The 16,648-nt window shown below is 42.1% G+C and overlaps 1 protein-coding gene across 1 annotated transcript in view; it reads right to left on the bottom strand.

The window, feature by feature from the left end:
• Nucleotides 1-15,078, bottom strand: part of OFCC1 (orofacial cleft 1 candidate 1) — a 496,016-nt gene extending 480,938 nt beyond the window's left edge. The window contains exon 1 of the mRNA XM_026446973.1: nt 14,833-15,078. The gene's annotated coding sequence lies outside the window, so the exon portion shown is untranslated. The remainder of the gene's footprint in view (nt 1-14,832) is intronic.
• Between the last annotated feature and the right edge of the window lie 1,570 nt (nt 15,079-16,648).

The raw sequence follows: 16,648 nt of genomic DNA, 5'->3' as shown, positions 1-16,648 counted from the left end.
TTTTTCCTAATATGTAGTGTCTGATTTGTAATAACTTCATCTTCATACACCTCTTCCTCATAATGCCCTTCTCTACCTCATTTCTCCCGGTGCACACATTCTCTGAGCTTCACTTTGCAAACCTAACTGTTGATTTTCTTCATTTCAGGATGCAATTTTTCAGGAATGAGACACCAACCAACCCAGTTCTTCCCTATTTGTGCAAAACAGGTCAGGACCCAGGCCAGCCATGGGTTGGCTGCTTTTGGATCAGCTGCCCCTCTCTGGTCCAACCAGCCTGGCCAGTAGGGGCCACATGTCTGCCTTGGTCCATCCATTATCGTGAGTGGGCTGGTCATCCTTAACTGAGGCCAGGGTTAGGTCAGACACCCTACAATTGTCCAAACTGTGCCCCAAACACTATACCCACTGACACTGTTTAATCAATCACTCGTCGGAAATGCCCTTCCATCCATTTTCTCCATTTGAAACCTCATCCTTAATAAAATCCAATTTAAATATTACCTACACTATCAAAACTTCCCCAAATCTCCTAATAGATATAAACCTCTCCTTTTTATGCAATCCCAAAGCACATGGTGCCTTTAATTTAGTATTATCACACTATCCTAGATAGTAAACATTTGGAGATGTTTCTTGGTATTTTTCTGGATTGTAGATTTCTTAAAGGCCAGGACCATAGCATTTATATTTTGTTTCTCACAGTATACCTCATAGAGACCTTAAAACCAGTGATAGTCAGTAAAAAGTAAAATTAAATTAAATTCCAAATGGTTACTAAATTGTAAGAACAGTTTTGGAGATGCAATATAGTTAGTTATTGCCTCGACTTCTTTCCACTGAGCCCAGATTGTCCCCAAAATATACCCCATTTCTATCACACTGTGTGTTCTTTTGCAGGTTTCAAGTCCCTCTACTTCCTCCAGGATTCAGTCAGTTCTTTCCCAAATCCCTCAGGCTACTCTATCCTACTCTATCTAAAAGCCCCAACCGCTATGCCTCAATTTCAATTGGAAAAACGTGGCCGTCAAGATGTTCAGGGCATAGAGATCAGCTCACAGCCACATCCATTTAAGCTTCCTAAGCAACAAAATCCAGTGAGCCTCTGCTTCCTAAGTTCTTAAATTTGGACTTTTTATTCAGAAAAACTTGTACATGTGATTTGCAAATATAAAATGAACTTTTGTCTTTTCACAAAAATGTGAAATGGGCTTAACTTAGTCCAAAAACCAATAAACAGTTCTGTTTTTTATATGATAAAACATCCAGCACTTTGCATGACAAATCAAACAATCTGGAATTTGCTTTGAAGGCTAAACTTAACTTAATAATTTTAACTTACTAAGCTGGAAAATAATACTCCCAATTGTTAAAAAATCTTAAAAGAGCCTCTACCATTAGAGCTTTCATAAAACAGTAAAGTGTCCTCCAGTCTTCCAGATCTAGAAATACCCACAACTCTTGATTATTCAAGAAACTAGACCAGACGCGGTGGCTCACGTCTGTAATCCCAGCACTTTGGGAGGCCGAGGTGGGCAGATCACCTGAGGTCAAGACCAGCCTGGCCAACATGGAGAAACCCCATCTCTACTAAAAATACAAAAATTAGCCGGACGTGGTGGCGCATGCCAATAATCCCAGCTACTCGGGAGGCTGAGCCAGGAGAATCACTTGAAACTAGGAGGCAGAGGTTGCAGTGAACCAAGATCATACCACTGCACTCCAGCCTGGGCAACAGAGCAAGACTCCATCTCAAAAAAAAAAAAAAAGAAAAAAGAAAGAAAAGGGCCAGGCGCGATGGCTTACACTTGTAATCCCAGCACTTTGAGAGGCCAAGGCAGGTGGATCACCTGAAGTCAGGAGTTCAAGACCAGCCTAACCAACGTGGCAAAATCCCGTCTCTACTAAAAACACAAAAATTAGCCAAGCGTGGTGGTGGGCACCTGTAATCCCAACTACTCAGGAGGCTGAGGCAGGAGAATTGCTTGAACCAGGAAGGCAGATGTTGCAATCAGCCAAGATCGTGCCATTGCACTCCAACCTGGGTGACAGTGCAAGACTCCGTCTTAAAAAAAAAAAAAAGAAAGAAAGAAAGAAAGAAAAAAAGAAAAGAAACTATTATCTAACTTGTGGATTTCCTGGTCTTCAGTTTCATATTCTTTCTGCATGCTTGCTTTCTCCCTTTTGACCCCTTCTGGCAAAGGTTGAGTAAAACAAAGTGAGATGAAAAATTAAATAAAAATGGAAAACATGCTGCATCACAGTCATTAGTTTCATTATGGACACTAACTCTTCCTTGGCCCTTTTTCACTGAAAAAGTGCATTCCACGTAACATTTCCTGCTAAGATCATGCTGTTCCACTGGGGCACATGATGTTATTGACCCACTCTGCTGACCCCGTGTCTCAGTGACTCCATTCCCAAAGTGTTCATCAAGCATTCTGCCTTTTATTTTTAAAGTAAGCTTGGGTGGGAAAGTGCTTTCAACACAGCGGATGATAAAGAGCTATCAAGAATTCATGCTTGGGCATCTAATTTGATTTTAACCTAAATGCCAGTGGTAGACTGGATAAAGAACATGTGGTACATATACACCGTGGAATACTATGCAGCCATAAAAAAGGAGGAGATCATGTCCTTTGCAGGAACATGGATGGAGCTGGAGGTCGTTATTCTTAGCAAACAAATGCAGGAACAGAAAACCAAATACCACGTGTTCTCACTTACAAGTGGGAGCTGAATGATGAGAACACATGGACACACAGAGGAGACCACCACACTGGAGCCTATCAGAGGGGGGAGAGTGGAGGGTAGCAGGAGGGAGAGGATCAGAAAAAATAGCTAGTGGGTACTCAGCTTAATATCCAGATGGTGAAATAATCTGTGCAACAAACCCCCATGATACAAGTTTGCCATATAACAAACCTGCACATGTACCCTTGAACTTAAAACTAATCTTTTTTTTTTTTTTTTTTTTTTTTTTGAGACGGAGTCTCGCTCTATCGCCCAGGCTGGAGTGAAATGGCGCGATCTGGGCTCACTGCAAGCTCCGCCTCCTGGGTTCACGCCATTCTCCTGCCTCAGCCTCCCGAGTAGCTGGAACTAGGCTCCCGCCACCACGCCCAGCTAATTTTTTGTATTTTTAGTAGAGACGGGGTTTCACCATGTTAGCCAGGATGGTCTCGATCTCCTGACCTCATTATCCTCCCGCCTCGGCCTCCCTAAGTGCTGGGATTACAGGCTTGAGTCACCGCACCCGGCGAAAATTCATGAAAAAATATTCATGTAAAAAAAATTCAATAAAAAAAAAATTCATGTTCTAGTTTTCCAGGCTATTTTTACCTTAGAAAATAGACTCAGTCATTTTTAAAAGACAAAAGTCCAACTGTTTGAAAAGCAAAGTCCATGCAAGAGAATGCAATGTTAAGGTCAGATACCTGAAAACTTCCACCTGAGGATTATATTTTGAGACCTGCCACCTTTATATGCAGCACTCCTCAAATCTTTTGACCTCAGCATCTCTTTAACATGTATAGAGGACCCCCAAAGAGCTTTTGTTTATGGAAATTATACCTATTGATATTTATCATATTAGAAATTAAAAGAGAAGTTTTAAAATTTTTTCATCCATTAAATAACCCAAAATAACTATAGTGAATACATTACATATTAACACAAATGACATACATTTTATTTTAAAAAATAACTATTTTCCAAAACCAAAGAAAATTTGCAGTGTCATTATTTTACATTGTTTGCAAATCTTATATGACATCTTTACAAAAAATACCTTGCTTAATAGAAGACAGCTGGATTTTCCTATCTGCCTCTGCCTCTGCGATGTGTTGGTTTGGCTGAAATAGCTGAAGAAAACTTGGCTTCATATAGATACGACTGAAAAAAGAAGGACCTTGCCTACGCTCTGAAAGGCACACCTTGAGAACCACTGGGGTGGTGATATAGCTATACCTATGACACTGCTCTGATTGTGTAATTCAAATCCAGGCTTTTGTGTTCTTACTTCAGCAGAGCTTCCCTGATGGGCTTTGAAGGAGGCAATCCTGCGTTTGAAAGCTGCCTCCATCCCTCTGGCTATGTGTTTTTGGACAGGATACTTTATTCCATCTGTAACTGAAGTTGTTGGGAGGATCTAAGAATGCCTGACATTCTTAGGTGATACAGTAGGCACTTCATAAATGCGCATTTTCTTTCTTTTTCTCTCACCCTTCTGTATGGTAGACACATCTGACAGCGATAAGTTAACTTAAGCATACCCTAATAATGACCCTGCATGGCCCTGCAGTTGAATGCGTGTTCGGAGTTCCAAGCTAAGGAATTAGGGAGTGGCCAACGCAGAGTTTCATTCCTTATCTATGAGGAACATCTGAGCCCTGGGGCCATCCCATCCCATAAAACATGGGTATACAGGGGATGGAAGCCCTTTGTTTTGGGTTAAATGAAGGTTGCCAGGTGGTTGTTAGAGGGAGGGTGCTGAGTGAAAAATGCTGTATAAACCACATGCTCTTTGCAACCAGTTGTGATGCTGCTTAGGCTGCTGCTACTGGACTGTAGGTAAGGTGGTTCTCCTGTACAGTCACCTCCACTGGATTGTAGGTAAGGCAGTTCTCCCGTGCAGTCACCACAACTGGACTGTAGGTAAGGCAGTTCTCCGATACAGTCACCACAACTGTACTGTAGATAAGGCGGTTCTCCTGTACAGTCACCACCAATGGACTGTAGGCAAGGTGGTTCTCCTTACAGTCACCACCAATGGACTGTAGGTAAAGTGGTTCTCCTGTACAGTCACCATCACTGGACTGTAGGTAAAGTGGTTCTCCTGTACAGTCACCATCACTGGACTATAGGTAAGGTAGTTCTCCTGTACTGTCACCACAACTATACTGTAGGTAAGGCAGTTCTCCTGTACAGTCACCACCAATAGACTGTAGACAAGGTGGTTGTCCTGTACAGTCACCATCACTGGACTGTAGGTAAGGTGGTTCTCCTTACAGTTGCCACCAATGGACTGTAGGTGAAGTGGTTCTCCTGTACAGTCACCACCACTGTACTGTAGGTAAGGTAGTTCTGTACAATCACCACAACTGTACTGTAGATAAGGCGGTTCTCCTGTACAGTCACCACCATTGGACTATAGGTAGGGTGGTTCTCCTGTACAGTCTGCCACCACTTGACTGTAGATAAGGTGGTTCTTTTGTCCAGTCGCCACCACTGGACTGTAGGCAATGTGGTTTTTCTGTACAGTCACCACCACTGGACTATAGGCAAGGTGGTTTTTCTGTACAGTCACCGCCACTGGACTGTAGGTAAGGCAGATCTCCTCTACAGTCACTGTCACTGGAGTGTAGGTAAGGCCATTTTCCTGTACAATCACTGCCACGGGACTGTAGGTAAGGTGGTTCCATCTAGCCCACCACCACTGGACTGTAGGTAAGGTGGTTCTCCTGTCTAGACAGCTGCCACTGGACCACCTTGTCTGTAAGTTTCCTGCTAATCAAACTCCATGTCTCATTTGTTGGGTCTGGGTCTCTTCTTTGGCCTCTTCAACCTGGTGCCATCACTATTGAAACGAATCCCAGGACACATTCTGGGATGGTTAATTTCAGGTGTTAGCGTGACTGGACCACGGGATGCTCAGAGTCTGGTTAAACATTATTGTGGATGTGTCTGTGTGGGTGTTTCTGGGAGAGGTTAGCACTCGAATGGGTGGACTGAGTAAAGTAGATTGTCCTTCCCATGGTAGATGGGTTTCATTCAACCCATCAGGGCCTGAACAGAGCAAAGAGGCAAACAAAGGAGGAATTCTCTGTCTCTGCTAGATTACTTCAGCTAGGACATTGGTCTTTTCCTGCGCTTGGTCTGGGACTTACACCATCAGCACTCCTGGTTCTCAGCCTTTGGACTTGGACTGGAATTATATTAATACCGCCAGCTTTTCTGCATCCCCAGATTGCAGACAGCAGATCGTAGGACTTCTCAGTCTCCATAATTGTATGAGCCAATTCCTTGTAAACCTCATGTGATGGATGGATGGATGGATAGATAGACAGATAGATAAATAGATCTATAGAGCATATCCTATTAGTTCTGTTTCTCTGTAGAACCATGATAAATACACCTTCTCTTTACCTTTTTTCCTCTGCTAATGTTCTGATCACTAACAAAACACAACTTTTGTCATGGGCATTTGTTTAATAGCAGGCATTTGTGGTTTGCTGCCCACTATCCACACCTGTTCCTTCTGGTTACAGAGCCGAGTTTTCAGTTGAGAAGTTTGGATGGTGTTGTCCCAGTTCCAACCAATAGACCGTGATAGTCTTACTTTAGTCCAGATCGGCCATCTGCCTGGCAAGATGATTTCTTCAAGGATAACATGAACCCAGCCAAAGAAAAGTTACCACTCTTCTTTTGGACTTGGTAGTGGGAGGACAAGAGGCAGAGGGGTGTAGGTTGCTTCAGCCTTCTTGACCCATGAAAGGAGTCACTGGGTGAAGGCAGCTGGCACCTACAGAAAGCACAGACAAGACAGAAATCTCGTGGATGTTGTTAGAGGTTTAAAGCAGACTCTACCCCAAATCAGAGCTTCCATAGGCTTCCAGTTATGTGAGCCAACACACTGTTTCTGCCAAGTCTAGTTTGACTTGGGTTTTCTATGACTTTCATCAAGCAGAATCCTAACTGATATACTCTCCAATATGATTGCTGATATACTCTCCAATATGATTGCTCCTAAACTTGGTACCTCAGTGAATAAACTTGAGATAGAGCTGCTGGAGCCATCCAGCCACTACCAATACCCACACATGGAAAAAACCATGAGATGAGGAAAAGAGAATCCCCTCCTAATGACATTGTTTGAGCTGTGAAATCCATCTCAGTATGCTGCCCCTCACTCTCCAATTACGTGTATGCATATGCTGATTTGGGTTTATTTTTCTCTCACCTGTAATCAAAAGATTTCTAACCAAGATATTGGCAGTGCCAGAGACTCTCACATGGTAGTGAATGATTTGCACAACTATTAAAGCCTCAAGAACTACGTAAAAATACCCCTGGACCATTGTGCTAAAATCTTAATACTTGACTTTAGCATAGGTGGTTTACTTAAGGAAATGTTGAGAAAAACAATTTTTGCTCAGCATGGCTTAATACCAAGCCTACTGCCCTTACTTCCATATTTTCCTTGGTTGTTATCACACTACATCATGGGCCTGGAACCTGATAATTTTGCAGACTCTAATATATACTTTGATCTACCTTTCCCCTTTTCCAATTTTCTAGCAAGTCCCCTAAGAGTTTCTTTTTCAAATGACCAGAATTTCCTGAGTGAAATTTTTTCCCTCCACCTCACTGTAAGCAAGGATGCATTTAGAAAATTCTGATGCATGGAAGGTATTTTTGAAACTTGTAATCTACCAAGAGAAAATATTCTACCACATTTCAGCTAAGCTACTCCCACAGGGCCAGGATCAACTAAATGCAGAGAATTGCCACTTTACATTTCCAACTTAAACTATTCTGCCCGGTCCTCAGCTGTAAGGATGTTTCCCAAAAATAAAGAAGAAAGAAGCTTCTTAGGAGCACCTCCCAGTTCTCCCCTGGTGTAGACAGCCTCCTGGGCTTCAGCACAAACTGGGCCTGTAGAAATGGAAGTGAAGTTAGCCCGAGTAATAGAACATCGGGCCATGGAGATAAATCAAGACTGAACTGGATGTTGCGTCTGAATTTTTTGACTTGGCATCACACTCAGTAGATGATTGTCAGTTTCCCATTTCCTTTTGTGCTGTGCTTTCTCAGACCCCACACCCAAAGGAAGCTGATACTCTCTCTCCATCACTAACACACCACCCTCCTGCCAACTGTGGGAGGATCCTGGCTTTGTACGGCCTGAAGTTTATACCATCTGGGGTCCCTCTTTCAGAACACAGAATTTAAAATAAAATATTGGAAGTGTCCCATATGAGAGAGAAGCCCTCATGTTTAGGTTTCATTAGCTCCCTGGGAAATCCAGCACTGCCCCTATCTAAGAAGGGGTGGGAGCCTCAGGCATAGAGCAATTTGCACCTGTAGCTACCTCACAAATGCCTTTGACTGCCAAGGAATGGAGCTTTGTCTTCATTGCTATACCTTTCTCTCTGCTCTATCTTGGCTTTTGCATAGAAGAAAGGGAGAGTACTCTGCTTCTCTTGGAAACCAACCATTAGGAAATTCTAAAAACCTGCAGCAACACTCAAGAGAATTCTAGAATGTTCCATGTCAAAGAAACATGAACAACTATATTATCAAAACTTCTTGCTTTCTAGATAAAGAAACAAAACTGAAAATGTGCCAAAGGCTGTGCTTTAGCAGAATGTCTAGTCCGGAGGACTAGAACTTAGGTCTCTGCCTGAGAAGAAGCATGCAGGAGCCACAACCACCCACATAGCCCCCGATCTGTGCTCTCTCTCAAAGCCCACCCTGTCTTTCAATGATTGCAATGAAAGAGTAACTCTTACTTACACATTTTGAGGAAGTGATCCCTACAAATCTGCCCTTTGGGAGAGAAATAAGAGTATTTTAAAGTGTCATAATCAGTGTGAATATCAGCCTAGCCATTTATTAGCTCTGTAAGGTTGGGATAAGTTACTTAATCATGCTGATTCTTCTGTGTCTTCATTTGTGAAATAAAAATGGTGCACCTGCTTGGCCAGGCTGCAGTGTGGATATCAACTATTTCCTGCAGTGCCTCTCATTCCAAATGCAGACCATGCAAATGTATCTGCCTCGGGTCCCTCCCAAAGACCCCTGAATAAAAGTATAGAGGTACAGAAAGGAACCTGTCATAAAAATGAAGAGAATAGGACAGTCACCAATACAGAGAGTTCAACCAATTTCAACAAATTTCTGGAACATGGAACATGGAACACGGATAGGGATAGGTAGACAGAAGAAAGAGGTTCAGGAAGCCACTACACTTACGGGAGAAGAAAAGGATTAGGATAGAGTCTGCCCAGCAGAACCTCAAGTCCTAAAGAGGGCTCTAGGTCCAGAGTCAGCAGATTTTACCCAGGCGGGAGTGAGAGGTGGGGGGTTAGTGGGGTATCTCTAAATTGTGCACGTGCACCAGCCCAAATCCTCATCCTCATCCTCCTCTTCCCTCTCTTGTTTTCAGAGAGCAAGTTTTCTTCGGAGTAAAATATCAACACTTCTGCAAAGCCAGTGAACAAATTATCTGAGAAAAGCTAATGCTTTACTAGGGGGATTGACTCTGACATCCCTGATACGGTTTGGCTGTGTCCCCACCCAAATCTCATCTTGAATTGTAGCTCCCATAATCCCCACAGGTCATGGGAGGGAGCTGGTGGGAGGTAACTGACTCATGGGAGCCGGTTTTTCCTGTGCTGTTCGCATGATATTGAATAAGTCTCACGAGATCTGGTGGTTTTATAAAGGCCGGTTCTCCTGTACATGCTCTCTTGCCTGCCGCCATGTAAGATGGGCCTTTGCTCCTTCTTCACCATCCACAATCATTGTGAGGCCTCCTCAGCCATGTGAACTGTGAGTCCATTAAACCTCTTTTTCTTTATACATTACCCAGTCTCGGGTATTTCTTCATAGTAGTATGAGAACAGACTAATACAATACCTGAATAAGACCTTCCCACAAAACAAGTTTGCCAGCTTCCCAATGAGAAGCCATTGCACATCCACGCGATGGATGAAACCCAAACCAACCACCCCAAGCTCTCTTAGGTGGAGACATACGACCAAGGACCACCAGGTCTAGAAAAAGAACACAGCAACAACAACAACAAAAGATCAAGATAACTCAGCAAAATAACTAACCCAGAGGAAACAGAAAATTGCAAAAGCAGAAGAGACACTTTTAAAGAATCCATTTCTTATAAAGAGAGATCAAAGATACTATTACATCTAGAAAATAATGATAAGAAGCTATGAAAAAGGAACAATCAGAGAACAAGAAATAAATTTTGAAGAATTAAAAGTATAATTGCTTAGATTAAAAAGAAAAGTCAGGTTTCTAAAATAAAGTTGAGGAACTCTCCCAGAATATACACGGTAGGATAAATAAGATAGGAGACTAGAAAAGTCATCCATGAGATCTAACATTAAACTAGCAGGAGTCTGAAAAAACTACCAGTGGAAAGAACAGAAACCAGTAATATTTTAATTGATCACCTTAAGGGAAGAAGGAATAAACAAACAGAGCAGGCTGAGCACTGTGACTCACGCCTGTAATCCCAACACTTTGGAAGGCCAAGGCAGGCGGATCACTTGAGGCTAGGAGTTTGAGACCAGCCTGGACAACATAGTGAGACTCTGTCTCTACAAAAAATTTAAAAATTAGCTGAGCATGATGAGGCACATCTGTGGTCCCAGATACTTGAGGGATTGAAGCAGGAGGATCACTTGAGCCCAGGAGTTAAAGACTGAACCTCCACTGCACTCCAGCCTGGATGACAGAGCAAGACCCTGTCTCCAAAAAAAAAGGAGCAGAAGGCTGCTGAATTGAGATCTTAGGAGTCTCAAGCTCTTAGATACCATTTACATTGTTACCACTGATACCATGATATTGTTACCATATACACATATTACAGTTGACCCTTGAACAATGAGGAGACTGGGGGACCAATCCCCTGACAGAGTTGAAAATCCACACATAACTCCCCCAAAACCTAACAACTAATAGAGGACAGCTGACTAAAAGCCTTACCAAAAACATAAATAGGTGATTAACACATATTATATATATTATATGTATTATATGCTGTATTCTTACAGTAAAGTAAACTCAAGGAAAAAATGATTTAAAAATCATCAGAGAAAATGTATTTACTATTCATGAAGCGGAAGTAGATCCCCTTCTTCGTCATCTTCACGTTGAGTAGGCTGAGGAGGAGGAGGCAGAGGAGGGGTTGGTCTTGCTGTCTTGGGAGTGGCAGAGGGAGAAGAAAACCCATGCATCAGCGGACCCTCGCAAGTTCACACTCGTGTTTTTCAAGGGTTAACTGTACTTTGATACTGGTAAACAGCATATTCCCAATAACTGAAATGTATTATGTGTACATTTCCACTCTGGAAAGGTGTCAGGACCCAGGATATCTCTTGGAGAATTCAGAATTTTCATCTTTGTCAGCCTTCCAAGCCGCCCCCCAAATAAATATACATCCAAGTCAACATGATTTCTACATGAAAGCTACTTCAAGACAAGTCCTCAAATTCTTACTCCCTTTTCTAATTAAATTGCCAGCCCACCCTCTTTCAACATAGAGACCCTAGGGTCATCTGTGCTCTGACATCCCCAGCTGGCCTCAGCTCTCTTCACCTAGTTGTTTTAGGGACATGTACTAACCTGACTCACTCCCCACTGAAACTCCACCATCTGAAACAATTTATCCGACCTCTGTTCAATTTCCCTCCATTCATGCAAAGCCAGGGGACTAATCTTTCTTAATAAGTAGGCAGGTTCCCTCTAGCAAGGGCTAAATTATAACAAGAGTTACCTCTGCTAAGGAGTCATTTTATGCTAGACACTTTCTAAATGTTTCCTCTAATCACCCACTGTTCTGCGAATAGATATTATAGTATTACCCTCAATTTTAAATGGATAAATCTGAGGTTTCAGGGGGTTAAATAATTTGCCCAAGGACAAAAAGTAAGTGGAGGAGCAAGAATTTTTGCCTAGGGTTATCTGACTTCAAAGCCCACACTTTTACATTTCACCACAGCCCTGCCCTAAAAATTTATATTTGCATTACATTTTATAAGCACATTTATATATTAACCCAGTATTATTAATTGAACAACTGCATGATAGAAGTTACTAGCCCCATTTTACAGGTGAGAATATTGAGGCCCAAATAAGTTAATGATTTGCTGTTGATCACATGATGCATTCGGTGCCCACTGATTCTTTTTTTATTATTATTATTATACTTTAAGTTCTAGGGTACATGTGCACAACTTGCAGGTTTGTTACATATGTATACATGTGCCATGTTGGTGTGCTGCACCCATCAACTCGTCAGCACCCATCAACTCGTCATTTACATCAGGTGTAACTCCCAGTGCCATCCCTCCCCCCTCCCCCCTCCCCATAATAGGCCCCAGTGTGTGATGTTCCCCTTCCAGAGTCCAAGTGATCTCACTGTTCAGTTCCCACCTATGAGTGAGAACATGAGGTGTTTGGTTTTCTGTTCTTGCGATAGTTTGCTGAGAATGATGGTTTCCAGCTGCATCCATGTCCCTACAGAGGACACGAACTCATTCTTTTTTATGGCTGCATAGTATTCCATGGTGTATATGTGCCACATTTTCTTAATCCAGTCTGTCACTGATGGACATTTGGGTTGATTCCAAGTCTTTGCTATTGTGAATAGTGCCACAATAAACATACATATGCATGTGTCTTTATAGCAGCATGATTTATAATCCTTTGGGTATATACCCAGGAATGGGATGGCTGGGTCAAATGGTATTTCTAGTTCTAGATCCTTGAGGAATCGCCATACTGTTTTCCACAATGGTTGAACCAGTTTACAGTCCCACCAACAGTGTAAAAGTGTTCCTATTTCTCCACATCCTCTCCAGCACCTGTTGTTTCCTGACTTTTTAATGATTGGTGCCCACTGATTCTTAAAACTACAAGCACCTGTTTTTATGCCACTTTTCAGCTCAATTTTCATCATTTGACATTGTACCCTTAGGGTGCATCTAGTGTCGCTACAACTGTGACTTTTTGGTTTCTGCTACCCATTGTTTCACGGCCATACCCTTCATTCGATCACCCCACATGATCTTCAGTCTGGTCACAACGCGCAGCCTTCATCCCTGCCAGGCAGGTCTCCTGGCCGTGCACCTACACTTGCTAAGCTTGTCCCCATCTTTAAACCTTTGCCTGGGCTCACTCCCTCCTGGGACATTGTGTCTTCTTTCTGCCCAAATTGCCCCCATTATTTCAATGCCCATCTCAGATTCCAGGTGAGTGTCTATCTCTCCTATCCCTGATAGCCCATAGTGTAGGTATTCACTGTCCTGCATGTTGGGCATTTATAGTTTTCAATCAGAACCACCCCCCTCACGCCCCGCTTATGTTTATTTATCGCCCATGAAGGCTTTGTGCTTCAAACCTGCAAATCTGCGAAGTCAAGGATGAAAACACATATTTCTTTGTATGTCCCCCGTGCCCAGTACTTTGGGCCTACAAGGTGCATAGCTCCTAGAAAATGCTCAAGAAACCCTTGAGGAACTAAACGTAGAGCTTTTTTGAGTTGTTCGTCCCCAAGTCAAGCGTCTCTCTTCCCCTGTTATTCAACTTCTCTTGAAAGCTTGCCAGGTCCTCGTGACTTTCCTTTGAGTCATTCGCTTCTCTCCCCCACATTTTCCAGGCTTATTTTTTCCACTGACCTGGTGTTCTGATGTGCCCCGTGCATATTCCTCATTTGTCTTTACTTTCTGCTCTTTCACAAAGCAAAATGTGAAATGATCCATGCTTTCATTGGCAAAGTTCAATCTTGGGTTTTCTTCCCCCTCCTAACTGAACCATTCATGTGGAGGAAGCTTTTGATCTAGGATTCAGATACTCAGTCACATTTTACATAACCAGAAACCATGCTAGGTGGTTATGTAAACTCTGTTTTTGACTTGAATAGCCAGACAACAGTCTTTACAATTTAGATTAAAGCATGTTGTCAGCTTCCATTCATTTCTGATGGCCTGAGTGTCAATGTTATCCCACAATAGTGCTGTCAAAGAGATTCATGAGTGTATCAGGGGAGAATATTTGAAGACAAAAAGAAAAATATTTTAGACCTTTTTTGTGTAATGTGTTGTCATTATCGTATAATATGCCTAAGAAGAGATTAAGTTTGCTCGTACAGTTTAGTGAACAATAGTTAGAAAAGAGGTAACAGCCGAGCACGGTGGCTCACGCCTGTAATCCCAGCACTTTGGGAGGCCAAGGCGGGCGGATCACGAGGTCAGGAGATGGAGACCATCCTGGCTAACACGGTGAAACCCCGTCTCTACTAAAAATACAAAAAATTAGCCGGGCGTGGTAGTGGGCGCCTGTAGTCCCAGCTACTCGGGAGGCTGAGGCAGGAGAATGGCGTGAACCCGGGAGGCGGAGCTTGCAGTGGGTCGAGATCGCGCCACTGCACTCCAGCCTGGGCCACAGAGCGAGACTCCGTCTCAAAAAAAAGAAAAAAAAGAAAGAAAGACAAGAGGTAACATACATGAGGTAGCCCACTAAAAAGCAAGGCAGAGGGTCAACATTCAAGGAAAGTGCCTTCATTTATAATAAAATGTCCAGAGGAGTGGCCACTTCTTTAGATACTGATGAACTAAGTGACCTTTCGCTGTTATGAATAACCTTTTGTTTTGGCAGGGACGGCTTTCTAACATACACTCACTATCACTTAGCTTTGAGAATTCAGGATAAAAGCCGGGCGCGGTGGCTCAAGCCTGTAATCCCAGCACTTTGGGAGGCCGAGACGGGCGGATCACGAGGTCAGGAGATGGAGACCATCCTGGCTAACACGGTGAAACCCCGTCTCTACTAAAAATACAAAAAAACTAGCCGGGCGAGGTGGCGGGCGCCTGTAGTCCCAGCTACTCCGGAGGCTGAGGCAGGAGAATGGCATAAACCCGGGAGGCGGAGCTTGCAGTGAGCTGAGATCCGGCCACTGCACTCCAGCCTGGGCGACAGAGCGAGACTCCATCTCAAAAAAACAAGAGAATTCAGGATATTTCTGGAAGGACATGGCAACAAGAGGAAGAAGCATGGAGAAACTGAGAACTCAAAACACAAACTGACCTGTCATGCAATCTTGGGGGCGTGGGGGAGCCACTTCAAGTTTTGAACCAAATGTCCCGTCCGTCTTTAGTTCCTGGCTTCTTCAAGTTGCTTTGTCCTGAGGTCTTTGCCCTTTAAAGTTACACCTTTGGTGTCTCCAAAGTACTCGATGTACATGGAGACTTAAGCTCTTGTCAACAGGTTTCTGCCTGAAACAGTGGGCTCATCCATTTTCTTCCTAGGATCATGTAAACATCACAGGCCACAGTGTCGTGCTGTGGGACTTGACCATTTGATCAAACCACTATAAGGGAGGTATGCCACGTGGTTTCTAGCCTAATCTGACAAGGTAGAGGTCAATGTGGCCTCAGTCATAGTTTGCTCACCCTGGGGACATTTACCTAGTGATTAGTGAGAGGAACCTATGTTTTTGTACTTTGAAGGGGATAAGGGTGTAAGCTACCACCTTGAAGATTCTACCTGATGACGCAAAATTTTTAGAAATCTTTCAGACTGATTAATGAACCAAGCTCACTCGTGCTTCCTGGCCAGTCACCTTAGTGAGCAAAAGTTCTCTTCCAAAATTAAAAAATGTCATTCCCTATAGCGATCGCTGAAAAGCTTTTAAGGGCTAATGTAATAACATAGAATTATGTCAAAAATCTTCTCAGCTGAAGTTGTTAAATTTAAAATCAATCCCAACATTTGCCAAGCAAAAGTGGGATAGATTTGACAATAAGATATTTAAATTTCTTTATATCAAACCAAAAAATAGTAAAAATTCCACAAATGAGAAAAATCTTCAGAGCTGCTATGTCAGAAAGTTGCTTAATATTTCTACCATATGAGGAGTTTATACATGTCAATAAGAAAAACACTAATATATCAATAATTAAGTAAGTTAAGGATAGGAATGATTTTACAAAAAAGAAAGTTTAGCAATAGTAAGCATAACAATTATTAATCTCAAAAATTATCAAAGAAATTTAAATTAAAAATATTAGCCATTTTCCTTCATCACATACCTATTTTTTAAATAATAACTTAGTAAGAGTTTTCTAAAACAGGTGATGTCACATATTTTTGGCATGAAATGTCTTATAGCAGCTTTGGAAAGAATTTCAGCAAAAATTATCAAGGATTTAGGAATTTCATTTCTGAGAATTCATCCTAAGGAAAAAACTTAAAATTGGGAAGGGGGACTTCTATGCATACATGTTTACTAAAGTGTTCTTTGAGAAAGAGACAGATTGCATAATTTAAAATTTTTTTGTGATTTCTAAAAAATTAAGAATAGTTAACACTTTTGAGCACTTACACTGTCCCTGAAACTGTCCTAAAGGTTTATGTGATTGAATCATTTACTGTCATAAAAACCCTATTGAGTGTTTGTACTATTGTTATCCAGTTTTACAGATGAGGAAACCAAGGCACAGAGATGCTCAATAACTTGCCTCAGGTTAAATAGTAAGTGATGGGGCCAGAACTGGCATCAGGAGCTAATTCTCAACTACTCACTTATATTCCCTCTCTCATTGTATAATATTTTCATTATAGAGAACTTTAAAAAGACAGGTAAACATAACAAAATTTAAATTCATTCATAATAACCAGAGATAACTAGTAGTTAGTTCCTTTCAGTCATTTTGATAAGCATTTGTCAAATCCGATTACACAATTCCATCTCATGCTGCATTTAGTCAAAAAAATGTTTCGAGAATTTTCCATCCTCTTCTACAATTACTTGTGTTCCACCCGATATAGATGTTATAGAGGTATATGACCAGTTGATTTGCCTCTACTTTTAATTACTATATTCAATGCATTAAACAGCTTT

Source organism: Piliocolobus tephrosceles, chromosome 5, assembly GCF_002776525.5.
Source record: "Piliocolobus tephrosceles isolate RC106 chromosome 5, ASM277652v3, whole genome shotgun sequence".
Taxonomy (NCBI): Eukaryota; Metazoa; Chordata; class Mammalia; order Primates; family Cercopithecidae; genus Piliocolobus; species Piliocolobus tephrosceles.
This window is presented reverse-complemented; position numbering and strand designations above follow the sequence as displayed.